General features: G+C 37.6%; 2 long non-coding RNA genes across 2 annotated transcripts; one reads left to right on the forward strand and one right to left on the reverse strand.

Annotated features, from left to right (window-relative positions):
* Positions 1-13,853: 13,853 nt before the first annotated feature.
* LOC113318336 lies at positions 13,854-16,628 on the reverse strand. The gene is made up of 2 exons (XR_003344437.1): positions 16,028-16,628; positions 13,854-14,285 (listed from the first exon to the last, which is right to left on the reverse strand). It is a non-coding gene; the product is annotated as an uncharacterized LOC113318336 (long non-coding RNA).
* A 2,270-nt stretch (positions 16,629-18,898) lies between these two features.
* LOC113318335 lies at positions 18,899-22,406 on the forward strand. The gene is made up of 7 exons (XR_003344436.1): positions 18,899-19,070; positions 19,636-19,782; positions 19,904-19,990; positions 20,281-20,408; positions 20,538-20,692; positions 21,411-21,546; positions 21,685-22,406. It is a non-coding gene; the product is annotated as an uncharacterized LOC113318335 (long non-coding RNA).
* The last annotated feature ends 4,615 nt before the right edge of the window (positions 22,407-27,021 follow it).

The following is a 27,021-nucleotide window of genomic DNA, read 5'->3' on the forward strand; positions in this document are numbered from 1 at the left end:
GGACGACCAACCATAGTTGGTCCTGACCGATTGGTCATGTATGTAGGAGGGACCACGGTGTTTGTGTTGACATGCTATGGGCCCTTTGAATCTATATTTACACCCTCCATCTATGCCTGGGAAGATGGATGGTTGAGACCGATTTGCGACACATGTAATGTGCCGCAAACCCTAATTTAGGGTTTCACGTCCACGCTGCTTTGTTGGACGTATTAGCAAGATATGCTACCCTTTTGGTGAGGCCGACCATGCGGGGCCCGCATTGGGTCGGTGGTGAATACTCCAACACCTGCATGGGGGTTTTTGATCCGATCTAAGCCATCCAATCATGCTGGTGAAGTTGGATGGTCGTGATCATTTCTGAGACTGATACGGACAATCCAGATGCTCGATCGGTCTAGTATAACACTCCGAGAGTTATAGCATGTACGGGTATTTCGTACATGCCTTCTTATTTAATGCTTGGAGATTCGTGTTGCTCTGCTGAGAGCGATCACTCAGTCGTCATGCCGCACCAATAATGAGAATGGAGTAGTACAGGAAATACAAGGATGGTCATGCATTAATTGGTAATGCTATAAGTTTATAGTGAAGAAGTATTCTCCACTTTATCAGTGGATTTATCCTTTGAAGGATGTTAGCGCATAGTTTTGGCTTTTACAATTTTAACCTTAAATGAAAATCCACCATCAACACACTCGTCATGCTTTCCTTGAGAAAGATAATGCCAGGATTATGCGTTGGTCTACAAAGCAACCAAGACACAAGGCACGTCTCACCAACGTTTTGGACATCGAGTCTGAGTTTAACTTTCCCCCTGGGTGTCGGTTCCTCCTCTCTTCTCACAATTGGTCACTTTCAATGCTGCTAACGAAAATGTCATGTTAAAATCTAGCATCGGTCTGAGCGATGGAGAGAAATCTTTTATATTGAGTTGCACTCCTGGTTATTTAGTGTCAGTAATGCACGGAAAGTTCCAGGTGGAAGAATACAACATCGACAGAGCAACTCGACAAATGGGTCTCAATCAGTGTTCTCCAAGTCATCGAATGAATAAGCCATCGGTTAAGCATCTGAAGGCTCATTTAGATTGCACACATGTGGAAGGAAATGATTACTTGTTTCCTTGTTCCGACCGAGCTACCTATGTAACTCCAGGTTCATAGACTTATGGCGCCAACAACTTGAGAGCTTACATAAGTTTGTGATGGATGTTAAATCTCTGGTACGAGATTTTCCTTCTGCTGGCATGATTTCTGATCGACCAAGATTGAAGCATCTTTCTAGTGGTGATAAAAGAAAAACGCCTCCAGAATGCTCACAGGTACATATTCTCCTTATGATTTTAGCAAAGACATGATAATAGCATCTTAACTATTTCATTAACTTTATTGTAGGGCGACCGTGTTGTGAGGTATCGAATTCAGGTAGACTTCTCAGAAGTGCAAGAAAGTCCCCAGGGTGGAGAAGGCATAAGTAGGAGGAATTATAGGATGATACCGAATAATGTGCAGTCCCCAGTTGCTTCTTTGGCGAGTTGTTAATATTCCTTCTACCATGACTTTTCTTTGTCCGCGTAATTTGGATTGTGAAACCAATGTTTGTTGCTGTTCCAGAATTTTTCTCCATCAAGTATTGACGGTCTCCATCTTACTCAGCCAACAACTCATGAGTCTGGCGATGAAGATGAAGTTGATGTAAGTATTCCTTTGTATAATCAATCATGATACTTCTTGAATAAAATAATAATGATTGTTGTTGATATATCCAGGAGGATATTGTCGTGAAAAAACAACACGGCCGTGTTGTTCATTCGTCTTCAAATGGTGGTGAGAAAGAGAACCTTCAAAAATCGGGACCGGATGAAAGTAATGGTGCTCCCAATGTTGATGCCGACCATATTAATCCTTCGAACAATTTGGAAACCCCTCAAGTAAGTATCCAATTTGTTTTCTCTTCATAGAAGTATAATATTGCTTATTTGTGAATGAATGAATGAGAATCCATACGAACGAATGAAAAGTTTTAGTGAAATACGCCATCAGAAAATTTCACAACTCAGTCTTTTAGTAAAAATGTTGTAGAATCTTCGTCCAATGTCGGAATTTCGTGATACACCCATGCTTTCTCATGCCCAGGAAATTTCCAAGATTTATCACAGAAGATTTTTGAGTTTTGAGCACATTTAGGGGCCAAAATCGGCGAAACAGTAGACTTTCAGGAGACTTCAGAAAATTTCCAGCTTGCATGTAGTCCAATGTTTTGGCCACATCTCTTCGCTCGTTTATCCAATTTCTATGAAATTTTGATATATTGTAGATAACATCCGTATGAAGAGAATGGTATATAACTCAACCTTAGAATCCTTACCAATTGCTCCCAGTTTGTCGTCTTATACAGGTAAGTGTAAAATCTCTTGAGACGAGCTAGTCGGAAAAACGTGTTTTACGACTTTCACACTATTTGATTATGTCTTGGATGTATAGTAAAGAACTCAGATAATTTTATTTCACTTACATGATGTATTTTATGATTTCCTTTGGTTTCCATGCTTTAATCCCATGTAATCTTCGTATTAGGTGCCAAATGCTGAAGTTGAGAATAATGGAACTAATGATGATGATTTGAACAATATGGCGAATCAAAAAGGTGGTGTTACCAGATATGCACCTCATGCCCATGAAAATGTTGCTACTGAAGTTGTTGAGGATAATGATGCTCAAGTCATTACCATTTCAAAGGTAGAAGAAACCAGACCCAGAATGGAAGAAGATGCTCCAACAATAGAAGAAACTGTTCCCACAACTGCTGAAGTTTTTACGATAATTGAGAACCACATAATTGTACATGAATACCCTAATTCAGGGATTGTCTATGATCCTTCATTCGGCGAGCCACTCCCATATCACACATCAGTTGATGGGTTTAGCGTTCCCATAGGGTATGCTGCTATGTATGAGAAGTTGTGGAAAATGTATGGTCACATTGTTGTTGTCAAGGACCCAAAATGAAGTTACTTCTTGACAATGCAAGCAGGAACTATCTTGCGTGTCATAGATGATACACGGACCAGGTCCAGAAGTACCGTTACTCAAGATATACTCTTTGATTGGGAGTACAACTTGAAGAAATCTGAAGAACTTGGTTTCAACTTGAAGTGGCTTCGTCAGAATATCAACACCATCAAAGATACAATGGAGAACAATATACATTTTACCAGTGATGTTGTGGCGGAGAAAATTTCTAAGATTGCTGAATTGACTGAAAAGCTGGAGTTGGAGAAAGCGGCCTTGTAAGTCTCGGAGAATGCAGAGAAGCAGAAATCTTACTTTGCCGGCTTCTTTTAGTTTTCCTTTCCATAATCTCTTGAACCTTGGATTTCTGAGAGATGTGAGGTTTTATTTTGGTTTTGAATAAGTGAGTGATTGAGGATTTTCTTTTGGAATTGATAAAGATTTTCTTAAAATAAAAGAACTTTGACAAATTGCTGAATTCAAATACTGGATGTAAGTATTGCAAACGTTTTGGATGAATTGAAAATACAGATGAAAGAAAATCCTAAAACGCAAATATTGGATGTTTCAAGTCTTCTGTATCACGGGTATACTCGTCTTGCCATTCATGTCAGCCAATTCGCAGTATCCTCCAACCACAGACTTAGCAATCATAAAAGGCCCTTCCTAGTTAGAACTCCTTGTGGAATGAAAATTACGTTTAGTTGCCTTGAGAACTAAATCCCCTTCATGAAATTTGTTAGGCTTGGTTGCTCGTGCCCTGAATATCTTCTGCTGGTTCGGAATTTCTTGTATGGTGGGATTCCACGTTTGTGGAGCTTTCCAATCCTGCGACACATGTGGACACTCGTACAAGGGAGAATATTTAGAATATTGATTATGGTGTTCAGTCATTATTCCAGTAATGACCATATCCGTGAGACTCTGGATTCAGAGAGGCTCGACGTCCAACCACTTGGTGAAATATTGCTGAGACGATACTAACCACTCATAACGTTTGGTGATAGCTTGGTTATAAGTAAAATTGAGTCCCCAGACCAGGGTAGCATATTTGAAAGTTGATAATATGGACGCATGAGGGGGAATAAGACTTTCCTGAGTACATAATCTTTTGAAGAATTCATGTGCATCTTCTTCAGGTTTTTGTGTAAGTCCTATCAAGGCTTGAACTTTCCCCAGATATTCGAATGATGGATCGTCCTATATTTCTTCCGAATCAGAGCTTTCTTCAATAGAGAAATGTGCAACTGAAGGTGTTGTAGTTACCTTTCCAGCATGAATCCACGTCCGTCCGAGGATCATGTCATATCCTGGATTTTCTCTGATTATACGAAATTTTGTTTCCGCCCAGGTTGAACCAACTTTCATCTTGAGAAAGATGTAACCATATGCGTCGCTGGATATTCCTTCGTGATCTCTGACTGAGACGGGAGCATGAGTGGCTTCTTGTCGAGTGATGTATGCAGCTCTGAGAGTTTTCAAAGGGATGATATTGACAGCAGTGCCAACATAGACCATCGCTCGATTTAATTCATTCTCTTTGAGATTGAATGTGGTGAGCAGTCCCCAGTCATACATTTCTTTTGTTAGTGACTGGGGGCTTAGGGGGCGTTTCTGGAATGGACAATCGTTTCCCGAACACTATATGGTTCAAAGCCGCAAACATGTCTATCCTTTGAGCCTTTGAAAAATAAATAAATTCACAGACATGCTCGATTAATGATTGAACTGCTTTTTTGACTGGTTGTTCAGAGACTGTGAAGGTTCTGATTGGGAGATGATTCTTCTGTACTCCTTCAGTCCCCAGTTCTCCTGAATCGGCCTTTTCTTTGAATATGCATTTCAAAGTTCTGCAATCGCTTGTTGGGTGACTGACATACCTATGAAAGCGACAATAGCGTGGATTTTCTATTTCTTCCTCTGTTGGCTCTCTTCTGATGGGGAGTAGTTTGATCGCACCGCACCGTCTTGAATCCACACTTCCAACATCTCGATCACCTCTTCAATGGGGAAAGGAAAGTCCGGATCTTCCTGGTCATTCTGTTGACGCTGAGCCGGTGGTTGTGCATTTCTAGTTTGGTTGTCCTTCCTTGGTGCATCTGTAGGATGAGACGTTGGAGGAACATTTTTATGTTGTTGTGCTTCGGATTTCCTCTTGCTTCCTTCATCAACATTCATGGAAGGTTGGAGATTGTACTTCTTATTGATCAGGCGGCTGCCGCTTCGAATTTCTCGTGGTTCCTCGAATTTTGTAGTTCCTGTTATTTCCAGTAAAGCTGGATCAGTAGTTGCTGATCGCTTGGCTGCTTCATGGAGTTCTGATAAAGTATGGAACCAGAGATTTTCCAGCAAGGATCTGTAGACTAGGATCATCCCGTTGATGCACAAGTCCACCAATTGTTGTTCAGTGAGGTTAGGGTCATGGAAATCCAAATCTTGAACTCTAAACCTCTTCACATAGTCGTTTGGATGTTCAGTGCTCTTCTGAGTCGTTGTTGTACCAGGTGTATGGTCGTCCTGTCAGAGATTTTTAGAACTCCTTCAAACGGACAACGTGCGCCCAAACAAGGCATGACGCACGGCCGGTGAAACCCTAATTAGGGTTTGAACATCACGAGCGTCCATTTTCTCCTGCACGAATGAAGGGTCCATGAATAGACTAGGCAGGTCCGGTGCGCATCAACATGATCACCGTGGGCCCATCTATCTCCACACCCGATCGGCCAAGGCATATCATGCCTGGTTTCCTCGATTCGCATGCCCAAACTAGGCGTAATCACACCTCCCAATTGTAAATTAATCTCGACCACTCAACTTTTCCGGACAAATTGAGTGGCTTAGATCACGTTTCTATGGGACAATGAAATACAGGCGTGTACACCAGCCCGTCGTCTGCACACTAGACTAATCGTCCAAGACCGACCAGGCTTGATCGCCTCGAAACGCGCGCCCAAAGTTGGCATGACGCGCGGCCTTTGCGGCACAAAATCTCTGTCACAAATCAATCCTAGCCGCTCCTATTTTCCGGACAAATTGAGCAATCTAGATTACACTTTCACAAGACAATGAGGTATGGACATGTACACCGGCATGCCGTCTACACGCATGCCTAATTGGCCTTGCCAAAATCGTGTCCCAAGCTTGGATTCGACAAGCTGAAGAGTGATGCTTGTGCACCTCTTCATAAACCCTAATTCCACTAACGGTCGCAGATGAGTGTCTCAAAGATCATCTCGTCCATTCAACTTCACCTGCTTGGTTATACAACCCTGGTCAGGAGTTAACTGGTCAATGAGGTGTCGTGGCGATTACCATCCGTCACTCTACCACACCAAGTGATCGGCCAAGTCAGGACTTACCTGTACATCCCCATACGATCACTTGAAGATGGCTAGACATGCATCTATTTTAAGACACTTAATCGTGACTTACTCCATTAAGCCCTAAAACAGCGATGCTTCACTCATGCTAAATGCATTCGATGCATTACATGCATAGGATTCACACGATATTTCATAAATATCGACTTCCTAAATAACTTAGTTATTTAATCTAGCATTACATGATACTTTTTGTGGGTCCCACGATCCACATACTCAAGACATCAATCATGTTACAAACTAGGGGATACATACTGGGGTATTGGTCTGGCGGTTTACAGCGTGCAGTCACAACGCACCATCACAAGAACGTGTCAGGAAGTCATGGACAGTTAGTGATGATGGGAGAAGTGGGCAAGACTGATCGTGTAACACTAACACACTCAACTCCACTACTCCATCACTCCACTTTCTCCACTTCCCATGAGAGACGTGGGTTAGGCTCAATGACTTGTATAAATAGGTTCTCCTCCCTATTTTCAAACAGGACAAGACAACAGAAGCAAGTGTTGATACAACCGTATTCAAACACCGGAACTGATAGCTTACATTCTGCAAGCCAGTTCAGCTTTCTGATACAAGTCATACATAGCCAACACCTTCACAATCTCAACACCTTCTTCGCTTCCCTCCCTAAGATCAACCCCATCTTCTTCACTTTGTGACCGAAGCAAGTCTGGAACGGCCATTTCTTGGTTTAGGCCAGAATTGTACAGATTGATTTCTCGAATCACAAAGCACTCCCGTGCAGTGCATTTATTTAGGGTTTATATTCATTCGTCATCCACACACCCCAAATTACCAAATTCGGCAGGAATAGTTTTCACCCATAAACAGTTGACCACCACAGTGGGAGGTTAATCTCTCGGTTATAAAGTCAATTTCTTCAAAATATGATTCAATTTCATCAATTTCGAAGGGGTAGATTTTAAATTTAATCCAATCCAATCATCAATTTGTTTCAAAGATGGTGGAACTTAGGTCAGGATCAGTAATAAATTCTGATGGAACTAGTGTAGATAACGCTCTCGGTATTGATGTGCCTGTCAGTGGAGCTATTGTGGTCAATACATCTCGTGGAACTGTCTCTTCTACCACCAACACCAGCGGAGCAGGAGATGTTCCAGTAAGTGTAACGCCTCCTATCACCAGAGCCAGAGCAGCCACGAACCCTGACATCTCTTCAAGTGTAACACCTCCGACGATCACCAGAACAACAACTTCCATTCCTTCATCAGGACGAAGAGCCGGAGGAACAGGAGGAGGACCATCTCCAATTACCATCGCAGACTTGATGGAGAGATAGGAAGCTCTTGCTAAGACTCAAACGGATATGGCTGCAACTCAGAAAGAGGTACTCACTTTCCTCAAAACCTTAACTGAACGATTGCCACAGGACTCATTGGAAGGGCCTGAAGAATGGGAGGAGGTTCTTTTCTAACTCTCAACTATACATATTTACTTGGTTTTAATTGAATCTGATCTATTTGTGGAGTATGAACTTAGACAAACTTCTATATTACATTATTAGGTTTGCCTTACATATATGTGTGTATCTAATAATGTACAATTGTGATACAACGTACTGTGTGAAATATCTGAACTCATTTCTTGTATGAATCTTATACCTACATGATGTATTTTAGTGCTTGGAAGCAGATTTCATACCCTGCAATAACATATATAGTAGATATCTAGGATGTTCAATTTTTACAACGGCTAAGTAATCATTTTTCGTATATTTTTCATATTTTTGTTCATTCTTTGTTTTCATGGATGTGTCTATTACTTGGGCAGATCGATGTACACATGTTACTAGTTTGTTCATCTCTTATGCAATATTAACTTGCTTTTTTCTTGTCTTATGCAGCCAAGAACAACTATTGTTCCTCCGTTGCTCATTAGGAAACCAGGCAGGCCTAGGAAGAACAGAAGAAAGGCCTATAATGAGACCCTATCCGAGAAGAAAGTCAGGTGCTGCAGCAAATGCAAGCTGCCTGGACACAACAAAACAACTTGTCCTGGTGGTGCAATTGGTTTTAATCCAAAGAAAAAGAGGTTTGGATCTGAAGAAGGGGGACTGACGTTTCAAGTCCAATCATCATCACAAGCTGGAAGTGTTGGTGGTTCTATGCCTGCAACGAAGAAGCCAAGAAAATCTTCGACTCAGCAGCAGTGTTCTCTGAAGATTTACTTGAAACTAGTTTTGGTTAGGATGTCTTTTGTTTGCTTTCAAGTGAGACCTATGAAACTTCCTGCATTTGCTCTGTTTATTTGGTTCTGTTTTAGTTTAGCTTTTATTTTGTTTGGATATTAGCCATCTCCCAGAGATATTGTTTTTGGATGCTTTGAGTATTGGATCTTTGATTCAATGTTATCAATAAATGTAGTGTTAGTGTCATTAGCTTGCCTTGCTCCGTTTTTACGATTTTATGGTTCTTCTGTCTGGTTTCTAACAGGTGAACAAGACAAAGTTTGTCGATGACATCTCCTGAAGAAACGAGGAAACAAGTTTAACTGAAGGGTATATTTGGCATCTCAGGTCACCCTAAATGTGCCACATGTCAGTTAACACCAGTTAACTTGTAACTGGATGGAAATCTTTGTAACGGGACTACTTTGTAAGTTTTCAAAAAAAGGGATTATTTTGTAGATAACTTAACAAAATGGGACATATCTGTAAATGACCCTTAAAAAAGAGTATATTAGCCATTTAGAAAATACATGGTTAAGGGGTGGTCTGTTTTATTTCTAAATGACGCAGATTTTGTCTTATTAGATATACCCCAATTAGTCTGAGTATACCCCAATCAAACCAGATTTTTTAATGTTCGATACTTACAATAAGGGATATTGCGTGCAATTCCAAGTGGTTGCGGTTACTCGAGCGGATATATATCGTGCAATTTTTCTAGTGTAAGCCATCTAAATTAACTAATGGAAATTATGTATTCTATTTTGCTATCTTATCAACCAAAGACAATTTATGCAGGTAGTAAATGCTTATGTTTTTTTTAGCAACATGTTGATAGAAAATCGAATCATCCAAATAATTCTGTCATGTTGGACAGTGGCAAGTCAATATTTTTGGGTGTTTAAAGTAAAACACTAAGACATTTCATTAACCACTAAGACTTAAAACGAGCATTTACTAAGATTAATTTATGGTTGATATCGATTAGTCTGACTAAGACTTTTTCTTTAACCACCCAATTAGTCTGACTCGTTGAATAAAGTAATTCAATTTATGGTTTGGTCCATTAGATTAATCCTTTTTTTTTTTCTCGGGAATAAGGCATTTCATTAACCACTAAGACTTAAAACAAGCCTGCATTACAGTAGAAGTAGATCCATCTAATATCGATCATTGAGAAGATCTCTTGATATTAGATTGATGAGTGTCTAAAATACATTTTTTGAATGTCATTTTTTGATGCTTATCTTCGTTATTTCTCTTATATTTTTGTATATTATGCTTCGTTTGCATTTTATAGGTGTTTTGGAGTCATGCGACAAGAAACGAGGAAATTGTAGCTCAATTCAACATTTGGCGAGCTTAAGAGTCAGTGGACTTGAAGTTGGCAAGCATTGCAAGTCTCAAAAGTATCAAATACAGAAAATACTGAAGCAGTCACACATTATACTCATGGCAACCATTGAATTTTGAAACAGATCACTAAGCGCAGCTAATTCTCTGATAAGGGGCATCTCCTCATTTATAACCCAAACTGGTCGAGTCAAGTGCAGTCTCATTACACAATTATTTTCTCCTCACTGAGCCGAGAAGATGCCTCTGCACCAAGTTTTTTTGCCCGCAAGCTCTCGTCGGGATTCAGAGTTGAGACAAGTATACAAAGGCAAGAAACACATGGAGCAGTACTGAGTTGGTTCCAGTTGAGTTTAAAGCAGGGAACACAGGGAAGAATACCTGTTGTTGTCGTCGATTTGTAGCCATGAACGGAGAAGACTAAGATGGGTTTTGAAGGTTTAACAAGAATCAGGAATTGGGTTTATGCTCAAACTCAAGTCAAGAGGATTTGGGTTCATTTCAGCTGGAGAAATCAGGGAAAAAAGAAGGAGCTACTGCCATTGAGTTTTGTTAGTTAAGTGTGAAGATTTATGAATGTTTTTGAGCCCTGAATGATTATGAATGTTGGGTTTGTGATTGAATGTCGAAGCTTTGCAGGGAAGGAGATAAAATTGGTCTTATAAACCAACAGAGAGTGGATCTGTGGATCAACAAGAAACTGCACACCAAATGCTTGTGTAAAGGCCTGAATGAGTATCTCCTTCACAACTGAAATTTCAGCTGCAAGCAGCTTACTTTCTCCAAGACTTCCATGGGTTCTGGTGGGTATTTGATAACGAATAGGAGAAGATTTTTCAAGTTGAAGCAGTGAAGACACCAACCTTGGTCTTGTGCTGCTGTAGCTGACCCTGATGGGTTCTTTCCAAGGGTTAAGTGTAGTTCTAGAAGCTGAGAGCAACACAACAAAATGGGTACCAATTTGTCTCAGCGTGGGCAGTGTTTCTTTGCCGAGAAAACAGGTTATTGAGCTTGTTAGGCCCCTTCCTATGGGTGTGGCAAACCAAAGAGTTTGCAATTTGCCACTTAGCCAGGCCAGGTCAAGTTTCCACCGAGCGGTCGAGTCTCGACCGGTCGGTCTAGTTTCCAACGCTGATTAGAATCTGATCCAACGGCCAAAAATATTTCCCCCTATAAATACCACATTCCTCTACCATTTTAACTCACACCTTCTTCATATTTTCTTAGATTTTCTAATGGATCAAAACATGTCTATGGCTCAATTAATAGAAGAGGGACATGCGGCCGAAAATCAAAGAGTTGCACTTCGAGCTAGTGTGCAAAATGAATTAAGAAGAGCAAATAGTTGGAGAGTTGACGAACAACGCAATTTTAGCACGTTTGAAGATGAATGCATCTGCAAGAATTATGTTTTCTACACTAATCATCCAATCATTGATGGCGCATTACGGCTTATTCCGTTTTGGGAACGCGTTTTAATGAAATTTGAAGAAGAAACAACGAACATCTATAATCGCAATTCGATGGTATTGGGTGCTCGGTTCTCCATAATTTCCAAGAATGTTAACAAGTATATTGAAATGATAAGGGAAGAGGCTCGAAACGTGAGAAGTGGTGAAACCCTTCTGGAGATTGATGAAAGATGTCGTGAAAAGTGGCTCCTTGATAATGGAGAGAAGTTCTGATATGCAAGTTGTTATAATATCTTAAAAGTGTTGCCCCAATTTAATCTAGGTTTTCAATTCTAAGTTCTTAATTTTAACTTATGTAGAAAACTTTAAACGAAGATTATTATTTATGAAACAAAAGAGTGTAATTACATTAACGATTTAAACAAATCACGAAATAACAACTAACAAAACTCTTAAACTAACGATTACCACCAAATACATAATCCCCTAAGCCTGTTGGATCTTGTGAAAACTCATTATTTGGACTCTGAGATGGTGGTTGTGTAGCATCAGGTGGACTCTGCAAGTGGAAAAAGTCAACAATACCTAAGTTTTGTGATTGAGTAGCAATATTCAGCTTACATACCTTCTGAAACCAACTGAAATAATCATACTCATTTTCTGGTTGTTGGATCAAATTATCAGCTTCTTCCCAAGGTTGTCCATTGTTTATCAACTTTATCCAATCATCATGTGAAATTAATGAAGTTGGAAATGGGTTGATAGCTTTTACCTTTATTCCTTGTAGCTGAAACATATATCTTTCTCCGTAGTACCAAATACCCTGACCAATAACTGGATTGTAAAACACAAGTCGCTTAAGACTCATCTGTAGCATGTTTTTTGCCGTTGGTTTCTGGAACTCATTAAGGACTGAATACGGCATTGACGTAGTGTTGAGACTAGTTCTGCACAGTTGTTGCATCCTTTGTATAGCAGCGACATTTTGACCATCATTAATCTGACCAATCCAATTATCAGCTTTGTACTTGTACACGGCTGGAAAAATTAATCGTTTATCGTGAAGATCAGGTTCGGCGACAGTAAAGTAAGTATACCACCAATACTGAAAAATAACATTGACGAAAGTTGATGTGTTAGTACATTCGCCACTAGTTTGACAACTCGGTAATAAATCTAATAAATAGTTCTTACCTCCATTACGACCCAAAATCCATTTAAGCTATCTGTCTTCTTACTTGAGCAATCACTGAGACACATGTATAGCTCAGCTAAAATTGCAGAACCCCAATCATAATTTGGTGCTTTAGTCAAATCTTCTAAAGATCCCAGAAAACCAATTAATGACACTGAGCTACCATTGGGGGAAAAAACTTGACCTAACATCCATAATACAAAAATACGTTCAAGCTGGGGATAATCTTCAACTCTGTTTATCCCCTTGCCATGGTAACGGGTCAAAAAAGCCTTCAACTCAGACACTCTTAATCCAAATGAGTGTATCTGTCTTTGAAAAAGCGGGGGTCTAACAACACCACCCAATATTTCGCTTAGCAATCTGTATGGACTAACTCCAAAATACTTTGCTAGAGAATCAACTAGACAGTCAGACTCAATCTAGATAAAAGTATCTCAAGGAGTTAATATCTCTCTCTTGATTTGATTTTTACTCAAGCTAAAATCAATAGCGAGTCTTTATCAAATATAAGGAATAACTTGGACGGTACCAAAGACCAACACTAGTACAAATCTTCACATTGGCCACACTTAATCACCGTGTCCATAGGCTTTTGGTCGTGGATTTTTTTCACTCCAAAAATGTGGCATCAGGTGCCGTGACAAAGAGGTACCTTTATGGCTACATAAACTTTGAGTAACTACAAAATATGATTTACCATGGTTGTACCTCTATAACCGTGTCTATATGGTATTCATTATTTTTTTGTAGTTAAGCATTTTCACTATCACCATGACCATAGGATCCTTATAGACATACAATTTGATTTATACGTGGCTAAATTTTACCTTAAAGTCACGTGAATTTTATTTTAGCCATGGCTTTTGTCATCAATTGGACACATAAAATTTGTTTTATCGTGGCCAATTCCTGAGTTACAGTTACCCTAAAGTCACGTGGAGCTGTTTTAAGTGTGGCCATCTTTATTATTTAGACACACAAAATTGTTTTGGTATGGCCAATGCATGACTTATGGCTACGTTAAAGATGTAATACCATGGCTAAAAACTTTCTGAAGACACATTAAATATTTTCAATGTAGCTATTGTTTACCTTTTAGACACATGGGATTAGGTAAACCATGTCCCCAAATTTTTGGAAGTCACAAAATGGATTCTAATGTGGCTAATATTTAGCTTTTAGCCACTCAAAAATTGTAATTTTCATAGCTCTTATCCTTTGGCCACCTATTTGAACCATGTGTAACAAAATTTATATTAATATCCATTCATACAAATTTAGCACACCACAAATAAAATTTATCCGAAATATTTTTTATATATTAATCATATATAATAAACAACTTGTATGTTTCAAAAGTTCCGCAGTAAGCTTAAAAGAAAACAAAGTTTCAACTGGAGATTCACAAGTTAAGACATCTAAAGTCTACAGGCCATGCAACTATTTCTCTGAATAATTATAGGATGCAGTCTTGGTCTCCTTGCTGGTTCTCTGGAGCTTTAGTTCCCTGTTGTTCATACCAGAAGCTTTCTTCTTCTTAATCTTTTTAGTCTGGATCGGCACCATGTTCATCAGGATCTGAAAGTGGCTGCATCGGCAGAAAGAAAGTGGATTTACAAGGCAACCATGCTACCAATCACGATGCATAAGGTGTTCAATAGGATAAAGTTCAGAGAAACTTAGATTGGAACTCCAAATTTATATACAACAGCTTAAATGTTCTCCATTAACTGCCTGAAAAATGTAAATAGCATTCTCATCTTCAAGAGCTTAAATACAAAAAACTAAATGCTCATAGTTATATGCTTATGTGTGAATTCTGGGAAAATATATGTTCACCGGGGATAAAATATAGTTATCTCATATCTACCAATGCGGGTTTTAGGACAAAACTAGGTGTATTAAGAATGCAGAGAAATTAAGAATTGCATTCAGGTATCACACATCAGATATCATTATAGGACATAGCATTCAACTACATTATAGGTCATATCATTCATATAGTCAGTACAGAGAACATGGCTAGAAGAAATATGCTTCTCTGTATGAAAAGGATAAAACACTTGCATGGCTGGGAGAAATATGCTTTCCACTAAGAATGTCAAGCAACAGAGTACCAAAGCTACACTCTCTGGCGTGACTCTTCCTGCACAATGGAGACAAGAGACTGGGTTAGAAAATGGTACTCCCTCCGTTCTTTTTTAATAGGCCAGTTTTGTTTTTAGCGAAATTTAAGAAAATTAAGAGAATTAATCATTGAAAGTGGTCCTCATGACACTTGTCAATAAAAGAAGTGACATGAAATGGTCCCCATGACACTTGTTAGCAAAAGAATTAAAGTGAAGTGGTCCACATGACACTTGTCATCAAAAGAAGTTAAGAGAAAAGTGGTCCCAAAAATTAAAATAACATTTGACTTTCCCAATTAGGAAACTGGCCTATTTTTTTGAAATTTTTATTTATAATAAAACTATTAAAAGAGAACGGAGGGAGTATAAGTTAGGTAATCAACATTAATTGGTACTAGTCTCACGCTCACAGATACAGCATTGCAATAAGTAGCTGCTAAGTTTATGGGAATCTAACTCCAAACTAAATGCACCGACCGAAGTGGCTCAAGTTCATTACAAACTGGATTTCCTCTCTCGATATAAATAAGACACTCTTCTTTGATGACTATCCGACAATGTAATGACAACATATATAGACCTTGAGAAGGAAGACAACAATTTTGTTTCCCAAACGTTGGGAACTAGAAAAACAAATATCATTTCAGTAAAGGATAAAAGAAACTAAATCCAGCATGACTAAAAAAAAAAAAACAGGAGCAAATCAGCAAATGCCGCGCTTCGGAATTCAACATAAAGTTGGCAAACACTATTTCCTAGGCTGAAACTTCATACCTATACTTTTGCTGTCAAGCCATGTGGGAAGTGTGTCATATCACACAACAATTATCTTCATATACTTCATATGTTCCAAAGGTAACAATATTTCTTTTATTATTCCATTTGGCTCTATTGTTTGTTGTTGTTGCTGAGATTCTATATTTGCTTCCTGTTACATATACATAATAATCTGTCACCTGTGTCACTTCCAATTTCTCTTACTTATTGCAACCTGTTTTTCTTGTAATTTGTTTAGTCACATTAATCTACTCGGATCCGTAGTGAATCACTTGTAGATGGAAAGTAATCTGAATTAAGTTTGTTAGTAAGCCTTCTCCGACACATAGTTATATACTTTGGAATCTTAATTGACTGAATCTGATACTCTTAGCTTGATTGAATATTTATGTTTCCCAATTTAGGATAAGTATCTAAATCATTAGCCAGTGATACCGAAATAGGGATTACCAAAAGCTTTTACCCTTTCAACCAAAATCAGAAAAGTAAAAAGCCTGAACTTCTTTAACAATTGAAGACAAAGAACACACAACAACAAAAAAAATATAGGACATGGGTTTATAATTTCACCTAGTTTGCTCCCTGAGTCCCTTCACAATCATCGGATGAACAAAAGTGACCACCAACAAAGCTTACCACCACTAACACTACGGACAGAACCAACCACCACTTCAAAAGCTAAGATCCAGCTTCTCTCAACCTAAATGACAAAAACAAAACAATCATAACATGAGTTCCAAAAGATCTGAACATAAAAATAAACATGTTGTAAAAAAAATGAATACGTAATACCAAAAATTAAGGGCAACTTATCTAAAATTATTTTTTCTAGGGTCTCAATTGAACAACTCCTCTTGCTGGATTGAGTTGCTTTCAGCAGAAACACAAGCTCAAAAAACAAGGTATAGCCAATAGCTCGTCTTCATCCGGTGTAAAGCAACAAATTTCACATAAACATTAACGAAAATCTCCAAGAAAAACCTAATTTTGTTCCTTCCGCAAACATGAGTTCCGAGAGAATGGGACGGAGAGAATGGTAGTGAGATTGATAGAAACAAAGTGATAGCGGTGGTGTCTCTTTAGATTAGGATTTATTTTATTTTTGGTGGAGCAATCGAGTCCCAGCGAGATTTGAGATTCGCGGAGAGAGGAAAGGGCAAAATTGAGGCCGACTGCGTGTCAAAACAAAAAAAACAAAAAATTGAGGCCGACCGAAATTTCTTTATGGGAAGTGATGGACGGTAGATTCCAGGACGGGTGGCTAAGTCCTATGGTGTGCTAATCTAGCAGCTAAATTAGCAGTCCACATCAGCTAAGACAACCTTCTAAGTCGTATGGCGGTGCTAATCTAACAGCTAGACTAACAGTCACTGTCAGCGCCAGCGCTGTTTGGTTCAGCGCAACCAATTTCAGCCATCAGATTAAAAAATAAATCTTGATGCGCTGAACCATTCAGCAAAAAGGTTGTTTTTATGACGCTGAACCAGCTTGATTTAATTCATTTGGGTGAGAGTGAGTTCGAAGAATGAGAATGGACCTGTTATCTCATTTTCAACGCGATAGAAATTCGAAAATGATATAGATTTCGACTATTTAGAGAGGTCGTGAAGCTGTGTTTTTTTTTGAAGCATGAGATTTATTAATCTACTAAAAGGCTATTACAAGAGAGTATACAATACCGAAGGACTCGAATACATTTGGATTTGTATGCCAAGAGTTAACAGCAACATGACAGTAAGCAAAATGTGAGTGGCAATCTCCGGCTTAGAATTACAACAAGGTAGGTGTTGAAATCAGTAAGGTGGATCTGAACGAGGTTGTCAAGGGTCCGTAGGCCTTCGACGAATGCTTTCCACACAAAAAACGTTATATTTTGATGGACACGACAAGTATATTTCAGTTCCAAGTACATTTTCAGTGACTTTGGTTCGTAAGCTGTTTTTTTTCTCTGTGATTTTGGTTCACACAAGTACATTTTCAGTTCCAATATACATTTTGATTAATCAACGAGGTCCCAAAGCAGTTTCTTGTTCAAATTGGGATTAAGAGTTTCGATTTTGACAAACCATACTTTATTCCATCGGAACATATTCATCATCACTAGATCATATTCAGTATCATTGGTATTACCCACCTAGTTCCATCCAATTGTATTCATTTTCTCTCACAGTCATTGGATAATATATATCATATCTGGACATATTGAAACAACAAAACCAATCTGATTTTATTTCATCCCATCCGATCGTGTTCGAAATCGCTAGACGATACTCAATATGACCCAGCATCACCCAATTTCATGTAATTCAATCCAATATGCACAATTTTCTCTCACTATCATTCGACAACACTTTCCTTGACTGATTGTCCACAAATTTAATCTACTTCACTTCTTTTTATCAAATAATAATCAGAATCACTATATCACACTAAGTATAACTGATTATCCACCTAATTCAATCCAATTATACTCAACTTTCTTCCACAATCACTGAATAACGCTTACTTTTACTTATTACCCACATATTTAATCGAATTTTACTCAACTTTAGTCCTTTCCACCAAATTATACTCGAAATCACTAGTTATACACGATATAACTGATTATCCACTTGTTTTCATCTAATTGAATCTGATTATACTCAACTTTCTTCGACAATCAATGGATAACGCTTACTTTGACTGATATCCACAAAATTAACCTAGTTTTACCCAAATTTGCGCAATCCGATCGAAACATATTTAAAATCACTTGATCTTACTCAATATGATAGATTATCCACCTAATTCCATTTAATTCAAACCAATTATAGTTAACTTTCTTTCACAATCACTGGATAACGCTTACTTTGACTGATTATCCACAAATTTAATCCAAATTTACTTAATTTTACCATATTCTATCAAATCATACTTAAAATCACTAGATGATTTTCAATATGACCGATTATCCATCCAATCCCATCTGATTCAGTCAAATTGTACCCATTTTCATCTCACAATCACTAGATAACGCTTATTTTGACTAATTATCCACAAATTTAAGGATTCGACTACTGTTCCAGCCTACGTTATTAGCAAATTCAGATTATTAGAGGAACAACTTCTTGTGATTGTTGTTTAAATCACGTAAAGACAATATGTATGGTATTTATTCGACCAATCATGATTTGACATGTGGTATTTAAGTCACACAGAGACAATCTGCATTGTGTTTATTCGACCAATAGAAGATCATAATCTTTGATCGAACGAATATAAATGCAAACACAAAAACTCATATGGATTACCATCTTATACAAAGGAGGGAAAATTGCGAATCTCCATGGGCGGGAACAACGAAGTTTTGGCGCACTATTTCCCCCCTAAAATATTTCAGTAATTTTTCTTTTACCTCGAAACCCTAATTAACTTCATCTTATCATATTCCTTCCTCTTTTTTTTACTTTTATTCTCTTTCCAAGCTCGAACTCTCCGAGAAAACCCATGAACAGAACTTCACCACTTCCATGTTCACCACCAGAATATCAATAAACAAGAAGTATTTTTCTCAACAAAATCAGAAATCAATACCTCTCTGAGTGGTTAATCAACTGTAAATCAAAAACATCTGGTAATTTCAGATCTTCTCTTATTAAGTTATATGGATTTTTAGAGATTTTGGAGAAAAAGATTATATATGGATTTATCTTTTTCCTTTTTCCTTTTTTTTTGCTCGATTAGATTTCTCTTTTTCCTATAATCGTACAATAATATCGGGGGTATGAAGATCTGTATTTCTTTATAAATTATATGAATTATTTTTTGATTGGATTCATATGAATCGGTTCAAAATAAATAAAAGCTAGGTCTCTTTATTTTTCTTATATTGTTCATGAGTTTATATAGATTTGATGATTGGAGTTTTCAGATTATGGGTATGATTTGATTTAAAATTTGTTGCATTGTTCAAAAATTTCATTGTAATCCATGTTTCAAGAGATGAGTCATTTTTTCTTTTTCAGAAACTTGCTGAGTACAGATGCAGTGTGGTGTCATGAGGGTTTGATTATAATTAACAGGGCTTATGCAGTGTTGAAACTCTAAGTTCTTGTAGTTAAAAGTATAAGTTGGTGGAACTCCTGTAAAATTGCTGGGTGCAATTAGTGAATCCTTGCATTTTTGGATATGTTGTGCAGTTAGGGAGAAAGCAGGATTGGCAGGATAGGTCTAAAAACATGAGGAGAGGGAAACAAGAAGCAGACAATAATAAGAATGATAACTCTCCCAAGCCGAGTTTGCCAGGGTTTAATGAAATTCCTAAACAGATTGATCCCAGAATGAAGGTACATCAAACTTTCAATGGTTCATAATTAAGACTAGCTGGATTCTGAAGTGTTGTTATTGTTATTTGTTATTTTGAGATTTGTGGCTTTGAGTTAAGATATGATTTCTTGCATGAAACAGGAAAAGGATCACCTTATGCGGAAGAAGAGGACTTGAAGAAGAATGTGCTTAAGATTCCCCCAACATCAGTTGTTAAAACAACTCGCGGTAGCCGTTGACTAAGTTCTCAGTCTTCTCACGTTGTTTATTTTCTTATGTCAGGGTGAATTTATGTGATTGTGGTGAACAGTTTGAATCCCAGTTCAGAAGTTTTTTGACTACTTGAAATTCTACATTTATAACTGTAGTTATAACCTAATTCACTAGTTTGCTAAAACGAGCACTGGAATTAGCCTTCAAATGTGTCTATTTATTTTGTGTGAATGCAGAATCATCTGTAGATTATTCCGTTTACTATAGAGTTTCAACTCATTTTGATAATATCAATGTGATTTCAGGATCATTTGCTGCTATCATTATATGTATCCGTTTTCGGCATTTTAGATTCCAAATTTCGGGGTGGCATAGCTTGACGAGAAAACAGGTGAAGAAGGAGGACATTGATTTTGAATATGAAGAAAAGAAGGTATATCAATTTACCTTGTTCCCTGTAATCACGCATTGATTTTGGGGCTTTATTAATTTGATTTTTATTGTTTAAAAATTATTTGGAGGTTTAGTTATCTAATTTGATTTAGTTAGTGCTTTGGTTCAGGAGTTTACTGTGATGGATGCAACGGCACAAGTTGTTCTAACAATGTTGAGAATAATACTTTTAGGCAAAAGACTGTGGAAGCTAATTTAGAACTTAATCTGAATGCATTCCGACCAGATATTGCTAGTAGTTCTCATGGAGTTCTTGACACTAAGGTATGTGGTCTAACTTATCGAGTTTTTAAAAACTTGTCCATGGTTATTATCTTTTATTTTATTAGATGTTAATGGATGGTTCAGAGTTGATGGAAACTGTGCTTCCAAGCCAACATTCTCTGTTTTGAAAATGCATGGACTGCAAGAATTACGCTGGTAGGAAGAGAGACTCGCTCTCTTCCACGGGATAATGTAATCATAGTGATACCATACATGCATCAGTTAGATGCCAATGCTGCAGTAACTGGGGATATTGAATCGTCTACCTATGCGATCTTCCAGTTCTCCACCAATATCTAAGAAAATGAAGCTTCATGGAAAAACTTATTTCCTACAACATGAATATAGTGAGATGCTCACTATTTGGATTCTTATTCTGTGAAATAGGTTGAATTATGCTCTCACATACCCTGAAGTTGTTGCTATTTCTATGCAAAGGCATATTCTTGTTGATGGCAAGGTCATAACAGACAAGACATACCCTTTTGGAGGAATGATAAAGAACCCACGATAACTTAGCTACAAAAAGATTAAGAACCCACGATCATTATTGATGGAATCAATAACTAGTTCATGTTTCGTTGTTTGCTTATGTAATGATTTCCCAAGAAATTGCATAGCCAATTTTTTATTCTCAGTTAACAAAACGTGATTCCTATTCTCAGTATACCATTTTTTCTGGTACTTACCTTTGTGATTTTATTGGTTTATTTTTAAGATGTCATGTCAATTCCCAAGACAAATGAGAACTTCCATCTCCTTTATGACACCAAGGGTCGTTTCAGACTCCACTCAATGAAGGATGAAGAGGCCAAAGTCAGTCTTTCGTTTTGTTGTTTTCACAGCCGTACGGGGTATAATTAAACCTTTTCTTTTTGTAGCCTAATCAACACTCTCTAGATGTGCTTAGTTTTAAAAAAGTTGTCTTCTGGGAGTTCACAGACTTAATTTTAATAAGAAAATGTGATTCACAAAACATTTTACTGTTGCAGTTCACGCTTGCAAGGTCCCTAATGTGCATTTTGGAACAAAGGGTATCCCATAAATTAACACATTTGATGGCCGCACTATCTGCTACCCAAATCCCCTTGTCAAGGCCGACGATACCATCAGGCATGATCTTGAGAGCAACAAGATTAATTTCATCAAATTTGAGATTGGCATCGTTGTCATGGTCATTGGACGAAGAAACAGAGACCGTGTTGGTGTCATTAAGAACAGAGAAAAGCATAAGGGAAGTTTTGATACCCTTCACATCCAGGATAACACCGATCATGAATTTGCCACCTGTTTGGCAAATGTCTTCAACAATGGTAAGGGATCAAATCCATGGGTGACCCTCCCCAAGGGCAAGGGTATCAAGTTAATCATCATCAAAGAGGCAAGGGAGCGTCTTGCAGCACAAGGATCCGCTACTTCTTGAGTTTGCTACTGCTTAAGTTTTACTATGATGATAAAATTCTGATAGGTTTCAGATAGTTTATTAAAGAATTACTTTGGATTGCTCTCTTTCCTTATTGTGTTTTGTTTCATTGGTTGTCAATGTATAGAGAAAGATTTTGTAACTGCTATATTCAGCTTAGACCGCTATTGTCACCTTATCCTAATTCTTTTGGAATACGGAGAAGTAAATGTTGTCTTGCAGTAACTAGTATAATGAGATGCTCACTATCTTCGGTTTACTAGATAGTGGATTTCTTCTGGAATGCGGAAAAGAAAATGTTGTCTCGCAGTAACTAGGATAGTGAGATGCTCATTATCTTCTTTAGTTTACTAGTATAGTTTTCCTTTTTTTTTTTTTTTTTTTTTTTTTTTTGAGAATTATAGTGGATTTTGTTGATTTTTGGTTTTACTGGATTTTTTTTTTAGGCATGGGATCAGTGAATGCATTTCTTAGTATAAAGAATTTTTTTTATCAATATTTTGTCGTTTAAGATGTTGTCGTTTGATACAGACATGTTTAACGAATACTACACTACGTTTTGGACACATAACTTTTTTTAAAGTGGTAAATAAATTCTCTTTCCGTCACGGGTTAAAATGGGTGTCTATTACCACCCTACACATTCGACACATACATAATTGCTTAATGTGGCCATATACGCATCTATGACTACATGTAATGGGTTTAAACTGAAACTCATGACCAAATGTTGCCCTATGATTACAGTTGATGGGTTTAGGTTTAAAGCCATGACCAAATGGTGCACTATGGATACAGGGTAACACAAAACGTGGCTATACTTATACCTATGACAATTAGCCACGCAAATAACCTGAAACGTGGCTAGGATGTAAACCAAAAAACGTGGCCTATGTAAAGGTTTGTACTAGTGCAATGTCCAAGGATCAATCAATATCAATCAACAACCAAAAGTTGGATTTCCAATTGATGATCACGATCGCACAACTTGTATTATTTCAATTATATAAAATATAATGCGGAAAAGAAATAACACAGACACCAGAAATTTTGTTAACGAGGAAACCGCAAATGCAGAAATACCCCGGGACCTAGTCCAGATTGAATACACACTGTATTAATCCGCTACAGACACTAGCCTACTCCAAGCTAACTTCGGACTGGACTATAGTTGAACCCCAATCAGTCTCCCACCAATCCAAGGACAGTTGTACTTCTACGCCTCTGATCCCAGCAGGATATTGCGCACTTGATTCCCTTAGCTGATCTCACCCACAACCAAGAGTTGCTACAACCCAAAATCGCAGACTTGATAATAAACAAATCTGTCTTACACAGAAAATTCTATCAAAGGATAAATATGTCTCCCACAGATAAACCCTAAGTTTTTGTTCCGTATTAAGATATGAAATCAAGGTGAACAGGAACCAATTGATAATCCGGTCTTATATTCCCGAAGAACAGGCTAGATTAATCAATCACCTCTCAACAATCCTTCTTGACTACACAAGAGGTTTGTCGAGGAATCACAAACAATGAGATGAAGATGTTTGTGACTTCTTTATCTTGCCTATCGGAGAACTCTCACGATCTCAATCCAATCAAAGATTGTACTCGTATGATAGAAGATGCAAGATCATATCACACAACTACGATAAAAGTAGTATCGGTCTGGCTTCACATTCCCAATGAAGTCTTTAAGTCGGTAACCTGGTTTTAGAGAAGAAAACCAAAGGTTAAAGGAGAATCGACTCTAGCGAGCGCACTAGTATCACACAGACGTGTGGGGTTTAGTTTTGCACAATGCTAGATGTCCCCTTTATATAGTCTTCAAATCATGGTTTTTCCTTAGTTACAAAGCAATCCATATTCACCGTTAGATGAAAACCTGATTTAGATTCAAGCTAATATTTCTCAACCGTTAGATCGAAAATTTATCTTGTCACACACACTTGGGTAGACGTTTACTGGGTTTGTGAAAACCATGCCCAAACGTGTACGTGTATGTTGGTTCAACATAGTAACCCAAAAGGTTAACCATATGAGCATTTCATATTAACCTTGTTCTTCTTCACCATAACTAGTTCAATTGACTCAAATGAACTAGTTAAAGAGTTGATCAATTGCTATGAGATCTTATGTAACTACACAAGAAACAATTGAAACAAAGATAATTCGATTCGATTGAATCGGCTCATGAACTTTATATCCACGGTTTGCATAAAGCATTCCTTAGTAATTTAAGTTTCATGTTCAGAGCACATCTTTAGATCATAACCTCTTAAGCTCACAAACAAGTTCGCGGACTTAAGACAGCCGGTGGAGTTTTCCAAACTCAGCAGAAAATCTCGGCAAAGATACTTTCGTCAGTTCGCGGACTTATACGCAAACGAGTTTTTGGAAAATCCCAGCAGAAATTCTCGGTACAAGAACTTCCGTCAGTTCGCGGAGTGGGTTCGCGGACTTGGCAAAGCCAATTCCTCCGGTTTCTCTCAATCAACAAAGTTTGAATACTTCGGATTAAGGAATACATGGTTATGTAATTTAGACTCTCATTTCAATCATTGAGACATTCTCAGAGGATGTTATATAGCCGTTATTCACAAACCGTTTCGCGTCAGATCAATTCTCAAAGTAATTGGAACTTTTCATGACTTTCGTCACTAGGTGAAGATAAACTTGATCAAAGCGAAACGCTTTACCAACACACGATTTCGAGAAAAAGATAAGTAGTGAATACTCAGCTCGAAATGTCTGATGTGTATGATCCAGTCTATATAGCATACGACTTTTTGTTTCATAAGAAGTAGGAGATAGAATAGATAGACTTTTGAGTGATAGATAAGTTCAAGTCTCCACATACCTTTTTTTTGATGAAGTTCCACGGTTCCTTGAGTAGATCTTCGTCGTTGTATGATGAATCACCATGAAGTCCTTGAGATCAACTACACTTTTCTATCCTAGTCCGAGACTTAGCTATAATAGACTAGAAATCAAGACTCATAGTTTTGATCACTAACATTGACAAAGATGCTTGATATAGCAACGTATGCGAGGTCGACCGAGATATGCTCTAACAATCTTCCCCATTGTCAATTTTAGTGACAAAACTATTAATACATATGGAATACAAAAAAGATAAACTTTAGTGGCTCCTATTCCATAGTCTAATCTTCAACGTTCCTTGAAATCTTCGTCCTTCCAAGTACTCCAATGATCCCAAAGGTTGTAAGTTTAGCATCATCGTTGTTGAAGATCCGTAGCTATAACAATGAGAGAAATCGATATTCTCGATCATTATTATACAGTGTCATAGTATTATTATGTAACATCAAAGTCCAATTGTATCACAAATTTAACAATAATACTATGGTGATATGTATCACTCCCCCTTAGTCAATACTCCATCTCGATCATGGAAACCACTCCCCCTTACACAATGATCCAAAAACCATATGTATTTGTAGTGTGAACTACAATGTTTCTACCCCTTTTTGTCAATAAAATTGGCAAAGGTACAAGAACGGGATCGTAATGAAATTTCCACAAGAGACATTTCATAGACTAAAAGAAAAATACATACCAACTTAATTTAGATGCAATCATAAAGCCGAAGCTAAATGCATTCATTAAGGAGTTTTAAGATACAAGATAACCCCTATAAAATTCCACAGCCGCACATCCTGCAAGATATTACCATTAAGCACAAGTTCAAAAGAACTCTCCCCCATTTGATGTCATTCCCTAAAGAACAACAAGAGCGACCTTAATTTCGAAAGAAAAGAAGGATTTTTAAATTGGACACCAAAAAACCATAGAAATGATTTTCTATATCCAAAACTCAACCAAATTAATCACAAGAAAACCCATGATTAATTTAATTGGAATACGCAACTAAATCAAACCACAAAAGTGATCAATTTAATTGAAGTTTCTCAACATATTTAAATTTACGGAGCTACGACTAAGGTAATCATACGGAGACGACTAACTTAATCGTTCACATACTCAACATAAGGAAAAACCATACGGAATATACGACTACATCAATCAATAGAACATGATTTGTATAGCCGTTCATATACTTAACACAAGAACTTGTGGAATATATGAAAACTCAACTAGACTAATGTAGTTGCAGGAAATCCTACACTACACTCCTCACAAGATTTCATTAACATTCAATTCATTTTTGGATTAACAATCTTAATTTTATTGATAAATCTTTGAACAATCTTACAAGAAAAGATAAAGGAATCAAAAATAACCACAGCTCTAGATTTTATCTCTCCTATTTACTTGTTTCTCACTCAAAAAAGATCTCTCCCCTTTTCCTTACAATTGAATGGCTATTTATCGGGAATTACATAATAGATGACAGCTAATCTGTCCTTTATTTTCGTATATGGCTTGCGACATTCTCGCAACCTTACAAATGTTAATCTCGCAAACTCCCTAATTTTCGCAGGACCATCACATTTTTCTCATGATTTAGCTGATGTCGTTTATTATGTCATTTCTGAAGTTGTTTTGCGACACTGTTGTGTTGTGTTGTTAATAATTTCGCTGAGGAATTATTGTTGTGAGATTCTGATCCTACATCTTTCCTCTTCTCATATCTTCTCTGCGAAGTAGAGAACGATGTGATAAATGCCGCGGATGTCCATCTCTTCATATTCTGCATTTATCACACGTATTCTTTCTTCCGTCTATTTCTTGACACGTCTTCTGTAACCGCTGCTTTTCAACCGCTCACGTCTTTTCCCATTAATGGTGTTTATTTCTTCGAGTAAAAAATCTTCTCTATATATTATTCTTACTCTTCTTTCCATTTTCTTTTTACTTTCTCTTCTCTTTTTACTCTCTCATCTCTGCAACTCTATTGTTCTTCCGTAAGTTCTGCTAC

Source organism: Papaver somniferum, chromosome 10 (assembly GCF_003573695.1).
Source record: "Papaver somniferum cultivar HN1 chromosome 10, ASM357369v1, whole genome shotgun sequence".
Taxonomy (NCBI): domain Eukaryota; kingdom Viridiplantae; phylum Streptophyta; class Magnoliopsida; order Ranunculales; family Papaveraceae; genus Papaver; species Papaver somniferum.